Source organism: Lissotriton helveticus, chromosome 8 (genome assembly GCF_964261635.1).
Source record: "Lissotriton helveticus chromosome 8, aLisHel1.1, whole genome shotgun sequence".
Lineage (NCBI taxonomy): Eukaryota > Metazoa > Chordata > Amphibia > Caudata > Salamandridae > Lissotriton > Lissotriton helveticus.
In genome coordinates this window covers 1,237,562,263-1,237,579,305 of record NC_136069.1, presented here as the reverse complement: position 1 = coordinate 1,237,579,305, position 17,043 = coordinate 1,237,562,263, and the positions used below count along the sequence as shown (strand labels likewise).

The 17,043-nt window shown below is 47.9% G+C and overlaps 1 protein-coding gene across 1 annotated transcript in view; it reads right to left on the bottom strand.

Moving 5' to 3' along the window:
- PPP2R3B (protein phosphatase 2 regulatory subunit B''beta) overlaps positions 1 to 17,043 on the bottom strand; it is a 357,728-nt gene that overhangs the window by 289,950 nt on the left and 50,735 nt on the right. The gene's annotated exons all lie outside the window — the stretch shown is intronic.

Here is a 17,043-nt window from a genome sequence, read left to right as displayed (position 1 = left end):
GGGCCGAAGTCGATTCTGTCTCTCCAAGGAGAAAGGAGGCCCAGCTCCCACAGAAGACAGGACCCGTCTCTCCGGTGCCTTAATCCCAGGCATTCTGCTGGTTTGGATGGATTCACCCGCCCGTCCCCGTGTCCACACTGACACAGTCCCGCTGATTGTGTTTACTCATAGTCATACCTCAGAAGCCGGGTCGGAATTATCACCGGCTACACGGACCATCACCCTCTGACTTTCTACAGCCCTGAAGAGTCACAGGCGCCTTGCCCGCATGACGAAACACGTGTCGGCTGGTTATTTTCTTTTGATGTCACCCTTCCAGAAAGGAAGGTCCAATACAATTTTTTGAAAAAGAAACTTTCAATTGTGACCACTTTGTCTCATTTAACTACAAACTGTTCTTCCAATAAGTATGACATTTGTATACACCTCGCATAATGTGTGCACAGGACTTTTGTTGTAATTACTGAGTGGGTCCTTGCCACTCTCTGCAGAGGTTTCGGGGTCTCCTCTGAACTTGTTGCACCGTTCCATCACTGTTGCTTTTCACCCATACACCTACCGTTACCAGTTAAGGCGCCATACTTCCTGCATACGTGAAAACCCTCCACAGAACCCAGATATCAAGCACATGTTCTGGAATGTGTCTGAAAAAGTCAATTTTTGGGGAGATATTGGCACCATATTGTCATCTGTCACCGGCCACCAGGAGCTTCATAGTCTAGAACATTGCATACTGGGCCTCTGTAAGTTCCCCACATCTGGTTAGGTTGCGGAAAGGTTTTTAGACCTACCTTTCTTACTGGGTAGACACTCAGTCACTATGAGATGAAGGGCCTCATCCCTACCTGGTAAGTTTCATTGGCACTCTACTGTATTACAGTGGGCCGAAGTAGATTCTGCTTCTCTGAGGAGAAAGGAGGCCAGGTGTCTGCGAAAACGACTTATTGCCAGACTGAGGGTTTCTTTGTTATTGCTCTTCTCCGTTAAAAATTGCATTACAGAGGATACCAGACCCCCTGATACGTACAAATGTCTGCCGATTTACTTCTGCCAGGTGTTCATATTAAAAAACTGCCGGACACCACACACTTTATACTATCTTCCCACTTGTTAAATGCCTTCTTATTAATTATGTATTAATTATATTAATTTATTTAATAATTAATTATTAATCAATTGTGCTTTGCTGCCTTTGCCTGCTTAATCTATTTGTGCCTGATTGTGCCGGTGCCATTGCCCATTTCCTAGCCATTATTCAGGTTGTGCCCCAATCTCGTCCTGTTAGGCTTTTGGCTTGCCGCCATTTTGTTGTTTGTTGTTGTGCCTCCCAGCCCGGCTCTCCACTCCGCTCCCGCCTCCCAGCTGCTCCTCCCTCGCTCCGCCCCCCTTCACTATCCACTTATGACAGATGCACTTTCGCGCAGCGTTCACGCGCAGCGGACGCACCCCATGCGCGCTGAAGGTGCGCCAAAGGTAAGCCCGTCTACGCCCGTCCGCGCCTGGACCGCGCCCAACGCCAAACCCCCTGGCCCACGCAAGACCCACTCCGCCCGCTTAACGTACGACGCCGCTACCCTCTCAGCACTTAACCCCGGCCGACTCCCAATCTGCTACCAAGCCGCCCCAGGACACACCCATGGACCCTTCACCTGCCACTCCTGCAAGTTCGACTGCATCAGGACCCACACCAAATCCACAGACTCCAAACAGAGTTCCAACACTAACCACCTGAAGTGCATCCTGCTCAACACCCGCTCGGTCCACAGACACGCCATCGAACTCTGGAACCTACTCGACACCACATCGCCGGACGTCGCCTTTCTTACAGAAACCTGGATGAACGCCTCATCAACGCCCGACATCGCCATAGCCGTCCCGAACGGCTACAAGATCATCCGAAAGGACCGCATCAACCAAACAGGAGGAGGCATCGCCATCGTCCATAAGGACACCATCCGCATCACGGCCAGTTTCGAGGACAACCTCACAACCGCCGAACACATTCACTTCCAGATTCACACCGACCCTAAGACCACACTCAGAGGCACCCTCATCTACAGACCACCCGGACCCCGCACACAATTCAGCGAAGACATCACTGACTTCATCAGCCCACACGCCCTCCCCTCCGAGGACTACATTCTACTGGGAGACCTCAACTTCCACCTGGAAAAGAACAACGACAGCAACACCACCACCCTTCTGGACAACCTCGCCAATCTCGGACTCAAACAACTTGTTGACACCCCCACCCACTATGCCGGGGCACAGGCTCGACCCAATCCACCTCCAGCAAGCACGTCTCCTTTAATCACACCACAGCTCTCCATTGGACAGACCACAGTTGCGTTCACTTCAACTACAATAAAACTATGACCCACAACCACCCACAACCAATTCCCCGGAGAAAGTGGAACAAAATTACCACCGACCAGCTCTTCACATCGCTTCTGCAAAACCCTCCTGCAAAATCATCGGACCCAAACCAAGCAGCCACCAACCTCACACAATGGATCACCCTCAGCGCTGACGAATTGGCACCCTTGAAAAACCATCAAATGAAGCAAGGCAGCAAAAAAGCCCCCTGGTTCAATGATGACCTTAAGAAATCCAAGAAGACCTGTCGTACCCTCGAGAAAGCCTGGCGAAAAAACCCAACCACTGACAACCTAGCCACCTTCAAGAATGCCACCCGCAAACACCACCAACTGATCCGATCCACCAAGAAATCAGCATTCAAAGATCGACTTGACAACAATGCCCACAACAGCAAGGAACTTTTCAACATCGTCAAAGAGTTTTCCAACCCCACCGCCGGCACCAACGACATCACCCCCTCCCAAGACCTCTGCGACTCTCTAGCCTCGTTCTTCCACAACAAAATTGCTGACATACATAACAGCTTTGGAGACCAGTCCACCCCACCCACCTCCGAACCAAAACACCCCTCCAACAACCTTTGCGCCTGGAACCCAATCACCACTGAAGACACCATCGACCTGATGAACACCATCTACTCAGGATCGCCAACCGACCCATGTCCCCACCACATTTTCAACAAAGCAGACTCCTTGATCGCTCCCCATCTCCGAGACATCATCAACTGCTCCCTCAACTCCACTACCTTCCCGGAAAGCTGCAAACATGCCGAACTCCGCGCCCTCTTGAAGAAACCCACAGCAGACCCTACTGAACTTAAGAACTACCGCCCCATTTCGCTCCTCCCATTCCCTGCCAAAGTCATCGAGAAAGCCGTCAACAGTCAACTCGCCGCCTTCCTCGAATCCAACAAATCACTCGACCCTTCACAGTCCGGCTTCCGAGCCAAACACAGCACTGAGACTGCCCTCATCGCAGCAACAGAAGACATTCGAACTCTACTGGACAACGGAGAAACAGCTGCCCTCATCCTACTTGACCTCTCCGCAGCCTTCCACACAGTCTGTCATAGCACCCTTAAACAACGCCTCCGCAACGTCGGAATACAAGGAAAAGCATTGGACTGGATCATCTCGTTCCTCACCGGAAGAACCCAGAGGGTCTGCCTCCCCCCGTATAAATCAGAGGCCACCGAAGTCATCTGCGGCGTACCACAAGGATCCTCACTCAGCCCCACCCTGTTCAACGTATACATGAGTCCCCTCGCATCCATCGCATGCCAACACAACCTCAATATTATCTCCTACGCAGACGACACCCAGCTAATCCTCTCCCTCACTAAAGACCCAAACACCGCCAAAACCAACCTACACGAAGGGATGAAAGAAGTAGCCGAGTGGATGAAGAACAGCCGTTTAAAACTGAACTCGGACAAAACGGAAGTCCTCATCTTAGGATCATCCCCCTCCGCCTGGGACGACTCTTGGTGGCCACCGGCCCTGGGAACCGCACCCATACCAACGGACCACGTACGTAACCTGGGCTTCATCCTGGACTCCTCCCTCTCGATGACCAGACAAGTCAACGCGGTCTCAGCATCATGCTTCAACATCCTACGTATGCTCAAAAAAATCTTCCGTTGGATCCCCACCGAAACAAGAAAGACGGTCACCCATGCACTGGTCACAAGCCGACTGGACTACGGAAACACCCTTTACGCCGGAACGACAGCCAAACTACAGAAAAAACTCCAACGCATGCAAAACGCCTCAGCCAGACTCATCCTAGACATCCCCCGCCAAGCTCACATTTCCGGTCACCTGAAAGACCTCCACTGGCTCCCGTCAACAAGAGAATAACGTTCCGTCTCCTCACCCACGCACACAAAGCCCTCTACGACCTAGGACCCGAATACCTCAACTCGCGCCTGTCCTTTTACACCCCCACCCGCCAACTACGATCTTCCAATCAAGCCCTCGCCGCAATTCCACGCATCCAAAGATCCACCATGGGGGTGGGGGGGGGGGGGGGGTGGGGGGGGGGGGGATCCTTCTCCTACATAGCGGCCAAGACCTGGAATTCTCTCCCCACCCACCTCCGCCTTACACAGAACCACCTCTCCTTCAGAAAACAACTTAAAACTTGGATATTCGATAAGTAATGTTCCCCCCTCCCTCAAACGCCTTGAGACCCTCTGGGTGAGTAGTGCGCTATACAAATTTTGACTTGACTTGACTTGACTTCTTCCTCTCTCATATGTATGAATATTGCATATATTACTGGATACTGATTGTATGCAGATTGCTGAAACATGAGTCCAATACATGCCGCTTACTAATAATGTTAATATACAAAGGCCAATGGTGCTCCTGTAATTAAGTATGCATATCTACTAAAAGTGCTAAAAAACGAAATCAAAATTTTTTAGAAATAAGACAACAACTCCCAGAATGCACTGATACGTTAAATCAAAACTGGAAAAGTTGTGTCCCTCTGACATGGAGTCTTCTGGCCAGCCTTTTCAAAGGCACATTGGAGCTTGTTTGAGTGCGGAGTTTTAACAGGCACAGAAGTAAGGTTTGCAGGTAAATTTCAGGCACTGGTTTAAACACATGACATCCAAATGATAAGAGTTTAATGAGGTAAAACAAAACTTAAAAGAGTTGGTTCATGCACTCTGAAGGTAATCCGGCGTTTCAAAAGTTCCTTTGCGAACCAAATCAAATTAGTGCATGCCAGCGGGGTATCGCTCACTGATCCAAGAGCGTTAGTGAAACCCTGTAGTAAGCGCCAACCCAGGGGCGCCATCCCCCAACTGCACAGCAAAGTTTCCAAATGAATGGAGTATTCCAATTTTTAATCGAAAGTAGTACTTTTGCTTAAAAATTGGATAACTCCATTTATTTGGATACTTTGCTGTGCAGTTGGGGGATGCCACCCCTGGTGTGGTGCTTACTACATATAACAAAACTTGTCATGGACAGTTATAGATTTCTCTTAGGATGATTAGCCAATATTTTTTTTTTAATGCACAGACTTTGCAATAAATCTCAATTGAAGGGATATTATGAATATTACCCACGACCTAAAGACCACAACAATTACCCCAGATATGTAGCGCTATAGTATACAACTGCAACTTCTTCCACGCACTGCTCACAACTTTACACATCCAAGATGACATCGCCATCATCAATGAAATCATCGAAGCAACCTATGGTTGTGATTTTACATATCTGGAACTACAGCTTGATCTCCATATGGGCAGATTACAAGAAAATCTGTATGTGTAACCTGTACTGCAGCCTTTCAATTACAACAAGCATTGGAAATGCAATAGGTCTCGCAGCATTAGAGTTAGTGCTTTTAGAATTGTTTATGGGTTTTTGTGTAAATCTTTAGCATTTTTGTTTCCTCTAGCCAATGCTAAAGAATTAAAAAAAAAAGCCATAAACATTTCTAAAAGCTCTAACTCAAATGCTCCGAGACCTATTGCACTGTGTGAGGGTGAGGGGTTGAGGGTGAGTGAGGGTGAGTGAGGGTGAGGGTGGGTGAGGGTGAGTGAGGGTGAGTGAGGGGTTGAGGGTGAGTGAGGGTGAGGGGTTGAGGGTGAGTGAGAGCGAGGGTGAGTGAGGGTGAGTGAGAGTGAGGGTGAGTGAGGGTGAGAGTGAGTGAGGGTGAGGGTGAGTGAGGGTGAGTGAGGGTGAGGGTGGGTGAGGGTGGGTGAGGGTGAGTGAGGGTGGGTGAGGGTGAGTGAGGGTGAGGGTGAGTGAGGGTGAGGGGTTGATGTTGAGGGGTTGAGGGTGAGTGAGGGGTTGAGGGTGAGTGAGGGTGAGGGTGAGTTAGGGTGAGGGGTTGAGGGTGAGTGAGGGTGAGGGGTTGAGGGTGAGTGAGGATGAGTGAGAGTGAGGGTGAGTGAGGGGTTGAGGGTGAGTGAGGGTGAGTGAGGGTGAGGGTGAGTGAGGGGTTGAGTGTGAGTGAGGGTGAGTGAGGGTGAGTGAGGGTGAGGGTGAGTGAGGGTGAGTGAGGGTGAGGGTGAGTGAGGGGTTGAGTGTGAGTGAGGGTGAGTGAGGGAGGGTGAGGGGTTGAGGGTGAGTGAGGGTGAGGTTGAGGTGTTGAGGGCGAGTGAGGGGGAGTGAGGGTGAGGGCGAGTGAGGGTGAGTGAGGTGTTGAGGGTGAGGGTGAGTGAGGGTGGATTAAAGTGGATGTGGCCATTTCACAACTGTCCTGCTTTATACTCAATAACCACTCTAAATAGTTCTGGTCTGCGCCCACTTATGAAAAGGGGGCAATATTTGGTCTCCAAATAGCTAAGAGCTCAAAACCTATATCAGGGTCCTGGTTTGTCCAGTTCCAAATACCTTTCTATCCACTATGCACCAAAATATCATCGTGGGGTCAAACTAAACTGCTTTGTGTCAGAAACTTCAAAGACAGCAGTCCCAATTTAATAGAGTCTAAGATTTCTTCCACTCATAGGAATATACCAGATTAATGTGAAGTAAACTATCATGACAAACAACGTTGTCTGGATCAAGGTCAGCAAAAATATAGACCAGCAAATGTGCTATTAGGGCGATGGAATGCAGTTTGAGATAAAATCCTTCAAAACATCTCTCACCTCTTTGAAAAAAATGATTTTTAATGAAAGTAAAGCAGCTTTCTCCGATATTACCATGGAAACAAACAGATCTTTGCAAGACTTCAAAAGATTCTAAGGTTTCAAAACACTTCCTTTGAATCTTACTGCAGAAAAAGAGAAAACGGACTTCTTTAATGCAGTAAGCCAAAATGATCTAATCAACACAATCGACATGGCATGTCTCACTATTATCCTAGGTGGGCAGGAGTGGATGACTTGACATTTCAAACAGCAGGAAAAACGATGGGAGTATCTTCTTATATCAATCTGCCTATTTGAACACTCAAGAGTGCATGCCTGACTAGATGCATCAAAATTATCATGAAAAAGCAGGAAAACTAATTTACATGAATATCGACTTCACATAGAAACAAGATGTTTCTTCAAGTGAATAAGTGTTAAACACAAGATAGCAAAATAAATAAATCTGCTTAAGAGTGCGCCACTCAGTGCAAAGTTTGGACTCTGCCAGTCTGTGAATTTCCAAAAAGGCTTTACTTTTGTAATTTGAAGAGTCAGGATAAAGGTGAATGGTGTATGTGTAGAATGAATCAGCCATCTTGAAATTTTTAACAAACTCCCTAAACCATTTGAAGAAATACATTTGTGGCAACGGATTTTTTAAACGTCTGAAAATTAATCCAGTTCTCCGATCAAAAACAAACGTATTTTGTTTTTTACTCAAATATGACGAATACATGCAGTAAAAAATGTTTCAAACCACTCCAAAATTAGAAGGTTTTTTTAATTTCTTCTATACATTTTGTTTCAATCGTAGAGAACACACGCAATTAGGGATTAACGATCTTCGTCAATTTGCTGCCGCTAAATGTAAACAATAAGTACAACACACTTAAATTGCCGAGAACGCTCTTCATATCTGGAAATGGGATTAGGCGTGTTTCTTGTCCTTCCTTGATTTCTATTACATTCAGGGGTGTCGCGAGAGCCGAGAGTTGCTAGCGAGGAAGTTTTGATTTTCATACAGGGCACTTAACTTTTTCAAAGCGGCACCTGGAGGAGGAACAGAAGTTGCAGGTGCTTATTGACGATTCCTCTGGAGTATTTTATTTACAGCCAATGTCTAGTGAGTTTTTAGTGCTTTAGACTTGGAGATCCGAGAACAGGCTACTTCATAGGCAGAAGTGAAAGACTCGGAGTATCAGTCCTTTCGAAGGAGCACCAGTATCCTCTCGTTGGGCATGGGCACCCATCGCTTCCAAGAGCTTGTCATAAACTAATACTACCTAAAGATACCGTAGCAGAGAGCGCCCTTCCCTTGCAATAACCGAGGCGGGAATTAAGGGTGCACTGCAGCAGAGTCCTTCAAGATTCTAGTTGTGAGTTGCTTATCGAATTGAGAATGTTTTTTGTATATCTGTAACCCTGTTAATCCCATTACACATACAGATTTACAGTAACACGATGCCACGAAAGAAATGTGAAGTGGGTGGAATTTGGAAAACCAGAGCGAGGGAGGACTCAGCTAGCGGCAGGCAGGCAGGGGAGGAGGGGGGAGGAGAGTAGGGGAGGCACGGCCTAGCGGCCGTGCAATCAAGTAGTGAGGGGGCGGAGCTGGGGGAGGCTGTGGAAGAGAGTAGGCAAGGCGACACGGCGGGAGGGGGCGGAGCGGGTAAACAAAGACGGACATGCACGCGCCCGTGACTTTTAAGGTCAATGCGCATGCGCATAAGCTTAATGCGCATGCGCATTGACCTTAAAAGTCACGGGCACTGCAAGGAATCGCCACGATTCCTTGCAGTGTGGATAAAGAGTGGATGAGCCCCTATAGTCTCGCTTGCTCGATGCGCATGCGCATCGACAGGCGAGACCTAAAAAGCAGGCGTAATTGCTTCAGCCTTTAATATCTACAACAAAGAACATCAGAAATGACATCACACCCTCGCCGGCGTCTTCAAAACTCACATCATCATTGACACAATCATTGACATCAAAGTAGCTACCATGTAGCTACTTTGATGTCAATGATTTCCATCTTTGGCAAAGATGGAAATACAACCTTGTTCATTTATCCTCTGCGAGGACATCCATGTGCTGACAGTGGTACTGCAGTCTTCCAAATACACTGGTGTCTAAGAGCCATCTGTTATCTAAAGCTTGCCTTGTGGGAAATAAACGAACTGCAAACCCTCTAACATAGGATTTGCACCTATTTACACCTATTTAAGGCGAGTCCCTCCTAATACCGCCCCCTGACAAGGTAGCTGACAGCTGCGAGAGCGCTTAGCGCGCTTTACTGATAACTGCTAATTTTAACATTTTTCTCTGTTTCATTTGGTCATTTGACCCGGTTTTTAAGGCGCCCCTTACCTGCACAGTAAATTGTTCCCTGCACCGCCGTTTGGGCGGGTCTGGTCCTGGGGTGGGTGCCCTGTTTTATTTTGGCCGCCATCTTGGAGTGGGGTGAGTGGATTGAGGAGTCTAGACCTGCCAGCGTTTTAGTGCGCATGTGCCGCCTGGGAACACCTATTTAAAGCTCCTCCCCTAGCGCAGCGGGATCGCGCAGCGGGATCGCGCAGCGGGATCGCGCAGCGGGCGTGTCCTCGCGTGGCCGGAGTCGTGCCAGAGTCCTGCCAGTCTGCGCCCGTCCGCGACAGGACGTGCAGGACGGGGCAGGTCTATGGCCCCTTGTGGTTATTTCCATTAGGCCACAATGCTGTGCTATGATAGAGACAGACTAGTTGCCATCGGTCTGTCTTTGGGGTCCTGCGAGACAACGCGGGTGGACCCCTTAGGTGGCCCTCTCTCTTGTGGCTGTGGGCGGTTCAGTCTTCCCGCTCCCCTGGGAAGGGGGTCTGAGGAGCGTGTCACTGTGGCTGCTGGTTCATCTTCTTTTATTAACATCTGGAATTTGAACGTCAGGTCGCTGGCAAAGCACCATCCGGACATCTCCGACCTGCTATGCCATGATTTGCCAGACATATTCTGTCTGACAGAGACTTGGCTGCAGGACGCCGATACAGCCATTCTCAACTTGGCTTTCCCGCCGGAATACTCGGTATTTACTCTTAACCGAGGCTCTAGAGGCGGAGGGATAGCTCTTGTGGTCAAGTCCTGTTATCCATGTACGTGGCAGGGACAGAGGATTCCTGGCTGTGAAAGTGCAATCTTTAAGGTAGCCATCACGCCCAATTTCACCTTGTCGGGGCTACTGATTTATCGACCCCCCGGGAGTGAGGTGGCCTTTAGAGCTGCTCTACCAGATGCCATCTGTAAGCTGGCCGTTGGGTGCTCTAATTTCTCCATTATTGGGGATATGAATCTGCATTTTGACAATCTTTCTAGCCCATCGGTGTCTAGTTTTATTGCAGATTTAGAGTTGCTTCAGCTAGCCCAGATGGTCTTACAACCCACTCATATAGGGGGGCATATTCTTGACCCGTTTTTCACCAACGTTGCGGGAACCAGCATTACTAGCCTCACACCGCTGGCATGGACTGATCATGATCTGATACAGATCCAGTGCCCCGTACCTGTTACGCAGCCCAAACCAGTGGTCTGTCCAACACCTAGACGGCGTTGGAATAACCTTAAGCTGGACGAGTTCTACCACCTTTTATCGTACGACCCACTAGACATAACTGGGGCGGTAGATCAAGGCTATGATGGTTTCTGTAACTGGGTGACTAGGGCTTTAGATTCCCTTATCCCCACAGTTTGGTGTAAATCAGGGGCTAGGAATACCAGCCCATGGTACGACGATGCGCTGCGGGCTCTCAAGACCTCTTGTAGGCGTGCAGAGCGGGCATGGCGCAAAACCTACAACATCCAGGAGAAGATCTTGTACCAAGCCACTGTGAAACTCTACCATCGAGCAGTGTGCAGAACCCGCGCTGCCTTCTACGCCTTACAATTTCGGACCAGTGCCAATCCCTCTAAAGCCATCTTCAAGGTGTTGAAAGACCTTACCACCAAAAAGGCGACTGCGATCTTCCAGAGCTCCGTGGAGCACTGTGAAATACTGGCGGATTTCTTTGTGGAAAAGGTGAATGCTATCCATAGGGCTTTTCCGTCGGCCATTCCACCTGCAGATACACCTCTTAAACCCTTGACCGCTGAGGAATTGCACTCTTTTCCGACCTTAACAACTGAAAGCCTTGGCAAACTGGCCTGCCAAGTGAAGTCGGGGTCCCCAGCAGATCCACTCTGTCCGGCTGTGTTCAAAGATCTTGCGGTGCACGACATCTCACCGCTATGCTCTTTGATCAACAAGTCGCTTACATCTGGCGCAGTTCCACTTAAGTGGAAACAGGCCATGGTCCGGCCTATCCTCAAAAAACGAAGCCTGGACGGGAGTAAGCCCGAAAATTACCGGCCAATTTCACTTCTGGCGTGGCCCGCCAAGGTGACTGAGGCGCATGTAAACGCGGTCCTCTCGGAACATCTCCACCAAGCCGATATCCTCGATACGACGCAGAATGGGTTTCGAGCAGGTCACAGCATGGAGACGGCTCTGCTGTATATGGTGGAGCACTTGCGCTCCGTGCTTGATGCGGGCCAAACGGCGGCGCTGGTGCTATTAGACCTGAGCGCCGCCTTTGACACCGTATCACACCCTATCCTTCTGCGTCGGTTAGAGGAGGCTGGTGTCACTGGTACCGCTCTCCAATGGTTCCGGTCCTTCTTAGCTAATCGGACCTTTAGCGTGACCGTCCCTTCATACCAGTCCAAACCCCATCTGCTGGATCTGGGGGTCCCACAAGGCTCCTCGCTGAGTCCTACGTTGTTTAATCTATACGTAAGGCCGCTAGCTGAGGTTGTCCGACAATGGGGTATGACTATGGTGTCATACGCCGATGACACCCAGCTAGCAGTCACGATCAGCGGGGATGCTGATGTGGATGCACCCAGATTCCAACAAGGACTGCGGGCGGTCGCTGGCTGGATGACGTCCAACTGTCTCCAGCTGAACGCTAGCAAGACCGAGGTCATGATTTTTGGGAAACAACCGGAACTTTGGGGAGGGAGATGGTGGCCTGGGGATTTGGGTCCTACACCTCTCCCTGTCTCCGAGCTTAAAAACCTCGGAGTATGGCTGGACCCCTCCCTTACGTTTGTATGTCACACCAAACGAACGGCGGCCTGTTGTTTTGGCATTCTACGGGGACTACGTCCAGTGCTCAAGTTTTTCGATGCCACCACCCGGCAACTCGTGATCCAAGCCACTGTCATCTCCAGGCTGGATTACGCGAGCTCCCTATTCGCTGGCTTAAACCAAGCTGAAATCGGTCGCTTACAGCGGATCCAGAATGCCGCTGCGAGAGCGGTGGTAGGACTACCTAGATCTTGTCCTACCTCCAGTACCTTGCGAACGCTGCATTGGCTCCCGGTGGCTCAGCGGATTCAGTTTAAGGTCCTCTGTGTCGCCTACAAAATACTCAAGGGATCTCCAGCGGTGATTTTGTCCAAACTTCTGGCTCACTACACTCCGGCGCGAGCACTAAGATCTGCTGACTTAGAACTAGCTGTTGTCCCCCGCTTTAAGCGCAGCAGAGCCGGTGGACGTTCCTTTCAAGTTCGCGCAGCTATGCTGTGGAACTCCCTTCCCCCGGCGATTCGCGCCCATAGGGACTTGCTCTCATTCCGTCGCGCGGTGAAAACTTTTCTGTTCCCTTAGCTTCACCCTACTGTGTTTTTACCTCGTTGTGTTATGCTGCTACCTTGTCGCGGCGCCAGGACGCTCCTTCGCTGGAGCAGCTGTGCGCCTAATAAAAGTGCATAACATAACATAACATAACATAACATTTAGACTGGGCTTTAGGTTACGCAGGTTTGATTGTGTATCAGATGCCAGATAGCCTCTAAACCAGGGTTCTCCAAACCGGTCCTGGAGGCCCGGATCCATGCCAGATTTTTAAAATAACTACATGTATCTAAATGGGGATATGCACAAAATCTGGCATGGATCCGGCCCTCCAAGACCGGTTTGGAGACCCCTGCAAACAGTCTGTTGGTCGTCCAAAAAGGTCAAATGTACAACTCTCTGCCCTACACATCGACCATTCTACGGCCTGGGGTCTAAGGACGCCTGCTTCAGATTTGCATCAACATGCTTTAACCTGCATCGGGAGCTTCATCTCTGTTGATGGTCCTTCGTTGCCAGCGAGCTTGGTTCAGAAGAAGGCCTATCTCTGTCCTGAAACCCCAACTATATAACCGTCTTTTGTTGATCTTGCCAGACATCAAACTGTGTCCCTGAGGACTATCAGTTCTGCCAATTCTTTTTTTTCCTTTTTCCGATTTCCTTATTATTACTTTTTAAATCTTTGCAGTTCTACCATCAAGATTTATTCGGCCATATGCGCTTACAAGTTCACTCACTCAGAGAAAGAGCACATTTTCTGCTAGTGATGAACTGCAGCAGCATTTCTTCTTCATAAAGTCATTGCATCTACTTGCTAACAGTTGCCCAACTGATTTTTAAATAGTGATGTCATTGAGGAGGTTATCAGAGTCGTCTGAGGTCATGAGAGTGGACTTGCGTAGATCACCATAACTGGGGAAATTTAGTGGCCTTTGCTTCATAACCAGAACATCATTTCAACCTAAGTTTTTTTTTAAATTATGGGTGCAATCAGGTAAATTAAGGGCTCACACAGAGGAATGAATGACGAACCTTCTGCATCCACAGTAAGCTATCGAAACAGTAAAGATGCTGTTGAATGCAACTGCTAAGAAATTACATGCTAAAATCACAAGGATACAAACAAATATAATTAGTTATTCACTCTAAAATCAAGTTTTTAAAATGCACAACTTTGAACCAACAATAGTAAAAATAGCTAAAAAATGTCTGATTCTACGCAAAAGGGAAAAGAACCTGCAAGGAAAACAAAATGGTGGGGGTGAAAAATACCCTCATTTCCAATTACCCGCAAGTTGTCTCTGGTAGGTCTCTTGTTGAGCGCAGACCATAGGTGGTTTTGTGGAATACGTGAACAAAATAATCCATCTACTGAGCTCTACAGGAAATCGACCATGTGTGCTTCTAAAACATTAGGGTGCACCACATGTAAGTGCATGGTGGGGTGTAGGAAACACTGCTGAAAATATTATATTATGTGTGAATAAACATTGGATTGCAAATGAATAAGTGTTAGACACGTTAATAATAGCCTGACCCATATTTAAAACCTTAGAACATCAAGCTACTAGTTAAATGCAATAGTACAAAATCTGCAAACTCCAAATGCTGTGAATCAGGATATGCGGTGTGGAGTCACTGGTGGTATTTTATGCATATGTAAGTGTCACTTAGGTGAGCCAAATGCTTCAGAATGTACACCAAAGTGATCAAGTAACATTTTACCTTACTAATAAAATGACAATTTTGTAATGAAGTGGTTTTGACCTCTAGCTTTTTGAGGACCACAAAACCACTCGCGAAGTACCTTCTTTATTCATTAGGGAGGGGCATTTTCTCTTGTGGTTCTAAGGGGATTCATTAAGTTTATGCAGTGTATGATTTGAAGTTAGACAATCACAGCAGAACAGTAAACAGATACTATGTTGCAAATTCTTAAAAGAAATAGGAAGACAAAAATGCTCGGGGGAACAAGCAGTCCGAATTAACAACACAAGTGATTTGCAAGGAAATCCTGTTCAACAACTGGCATTTGAGGAAGGTGGGGGATATACTTCTGGTACTCAGGGCTCTTGGTTGATGTCACTAAACACATACAAGGGGGGGGGAAACTGGATTTTAGCAGCTCAGGTATTTGCTTGTTTGACCTCTTTTTTGTTTTAATGACTACAGTTGCATATTCCATTATTATCTTTACAGAAGAAACTCGTTGTTTCAACTTGTGTTTCTTTCATTAATTTCGCATTTAATGATGTTATTTTTACAGTCATATAATGCAATTAGTGCACTTTTCTTTAGCATATCTTTTATAACATGTAACTTTAACTCTGATAGATCAGTTTCAGTGGTATATGTGTACATACTTTGTCAAAGGGAGAGAAGGTCTCGCGTGGGATTGTCGCATGCGGTGTTAAGGAATGATTTTGTTTGTTCGTCCAAGGCTTGGGCTATTATGGACCCTCTTTGCTTTTCCATGTGCAGGACGGTCCCCTTTATATCAATCAGCCTATCAGTTTCCCTGAAGTCCGGTTTCTCTGTGATGATTGTTGTGGTGGACTTCAAACTCATGACACTATTCCGTTTTTGCAAATCTTAACATGAGTTCAGTACATTTGCTTTCTATCTGTTTCTTTCTGAGCTTTGTTGAGGACGCACACATCACCAAAAGAGGGCTACTCTCCTTGTCACCTCAATTCCCAATCACAGTATCGGGCTACTGCTTGGCACTCTCAGGAGATATGGCAGAATCCTGCTTCCGTTTGAGAATATCTCTGACAGGAGGAGTTGGGGCTTTGCATATTTTTGGTGGTGAGACACGTTCTATGTAGATAATTACATTTTATTAACTTCAGTGGTGCATTTCTGGATACTTTGGATGTGTGTCTCAGCTCCAGATTACCCGTGGCTATCTGTGATGTCTACCTCTATGTAGGCCTCCAATCTCTTCCATAATTGTGTTTGCGGCTGTTTTTAGCCTATTTGTTGTGCTGTCATTCCCTGTCCCAAAGGACAGCATATCTGATCTCCCTTGGTGTGTGAGGGCTTTCCAGTTTTCTTCCGTCCAACTTTTCTGCATTTTGGACTTCATTTTTCAATAGGTCCAGCATTGACCTTTTGGTGAGACTGATCCCCCCCTAGTTGTTTTGTCCCATCCACATTCGAGGTGTCAGTAACATGTTTCCCCCCTGTCATTTCCAGTCGTCCCAACATCAGTAACTCTGGGGAATACATAAATAACGCCGGTGCCAGTCGTTTGTACCTATCCCAGACTATATTTGGCTAGGTTTGCTGGTTCACTATTAAGCTTTAAATTGAAATGGGGCAGTGAAAATATGTACGTGAATTTCGGGAAGATTTAGTCCAATGGACAAGCACCTACAGTGGTAACAACCTGCCACAGATTGAGAGGGAGAGAGATAGGGGGAGAGAGATAGGGGGAGAGAGATAGCGGGAGAGAGATAGCGGGAGAGAGATAGCGGGAGAGAGATAGCGGGAGAGAGATAGCGGGAGAGAGATAGCGGGAGAGAGATAGCGGGAGAGAGATAGCGGGAGAGAGATAGCGGGAGAGAGATAGCGGGAGAGAGATAGCGAGAGAGGGATAGCGAGAGAGGGATAGCTAGAAAGGGATAGCTAGAAAGGGAGGGTGATAGCGAGAGAGGGATTGAAAGAGAGGGCGAGGGGGATAGAGAGAGAGAGAGCGAGAGAGACGGAGAGAGAGAGAGAGAGAGCGAGAGAGCGAGAGAGAGTAAAATCAAATTGCTGTTCACTCATACAACTTCTAGATGTTCAAACTAGAGCTTCTCCTGTATAAAGACAGCAGCCATCAGGCCTGCATAATCTTCGTATGTACTGGACAGTTGTATTTCAATTTGTAAGTGTTACCATGGAATACTTATTTATTTATTTTTATTACACGACTGCCATATTCTAAGGTACCTCTCTGATTCTTTGGAAACTGGGACAACTAATATGGGGAAAATGGGTGTCTGTGGAAAACCTTGCACCCTGTCTCAGGCACCCCATGATGCCTGCCACACTGTGCGTGGTTTTACAGGTGGGTGCCTTGGGGACCCCCTTGACCCCAAACCAAAGGAGTCCGGATGAAGGGGAGCATGCTAGGGGCCCCCAAAGTCAGTTTTCGACTGCCTTTTTGCATCGGACAGACTGAGTCGGAAAGGCTGTCGGAATCCGACATTGTAACCGGTTGGTCAAACGCTGTCCGTTGAGCTGTACGAATCGGCCTCGACCGACTCAGATTCTACGAATGCCGGTCAGAACCGATTAGGAGTGACAGAACGATTCCTCTTCTGACCGCAAGCATTGTAATCGGTCTGGATTTTTTCTGACCGAGGGATGGGTTCCCACTAAGTCTAGGGGAATCCTATTGTCAGTTGGAGGCTTTCCTACCAATATCGTA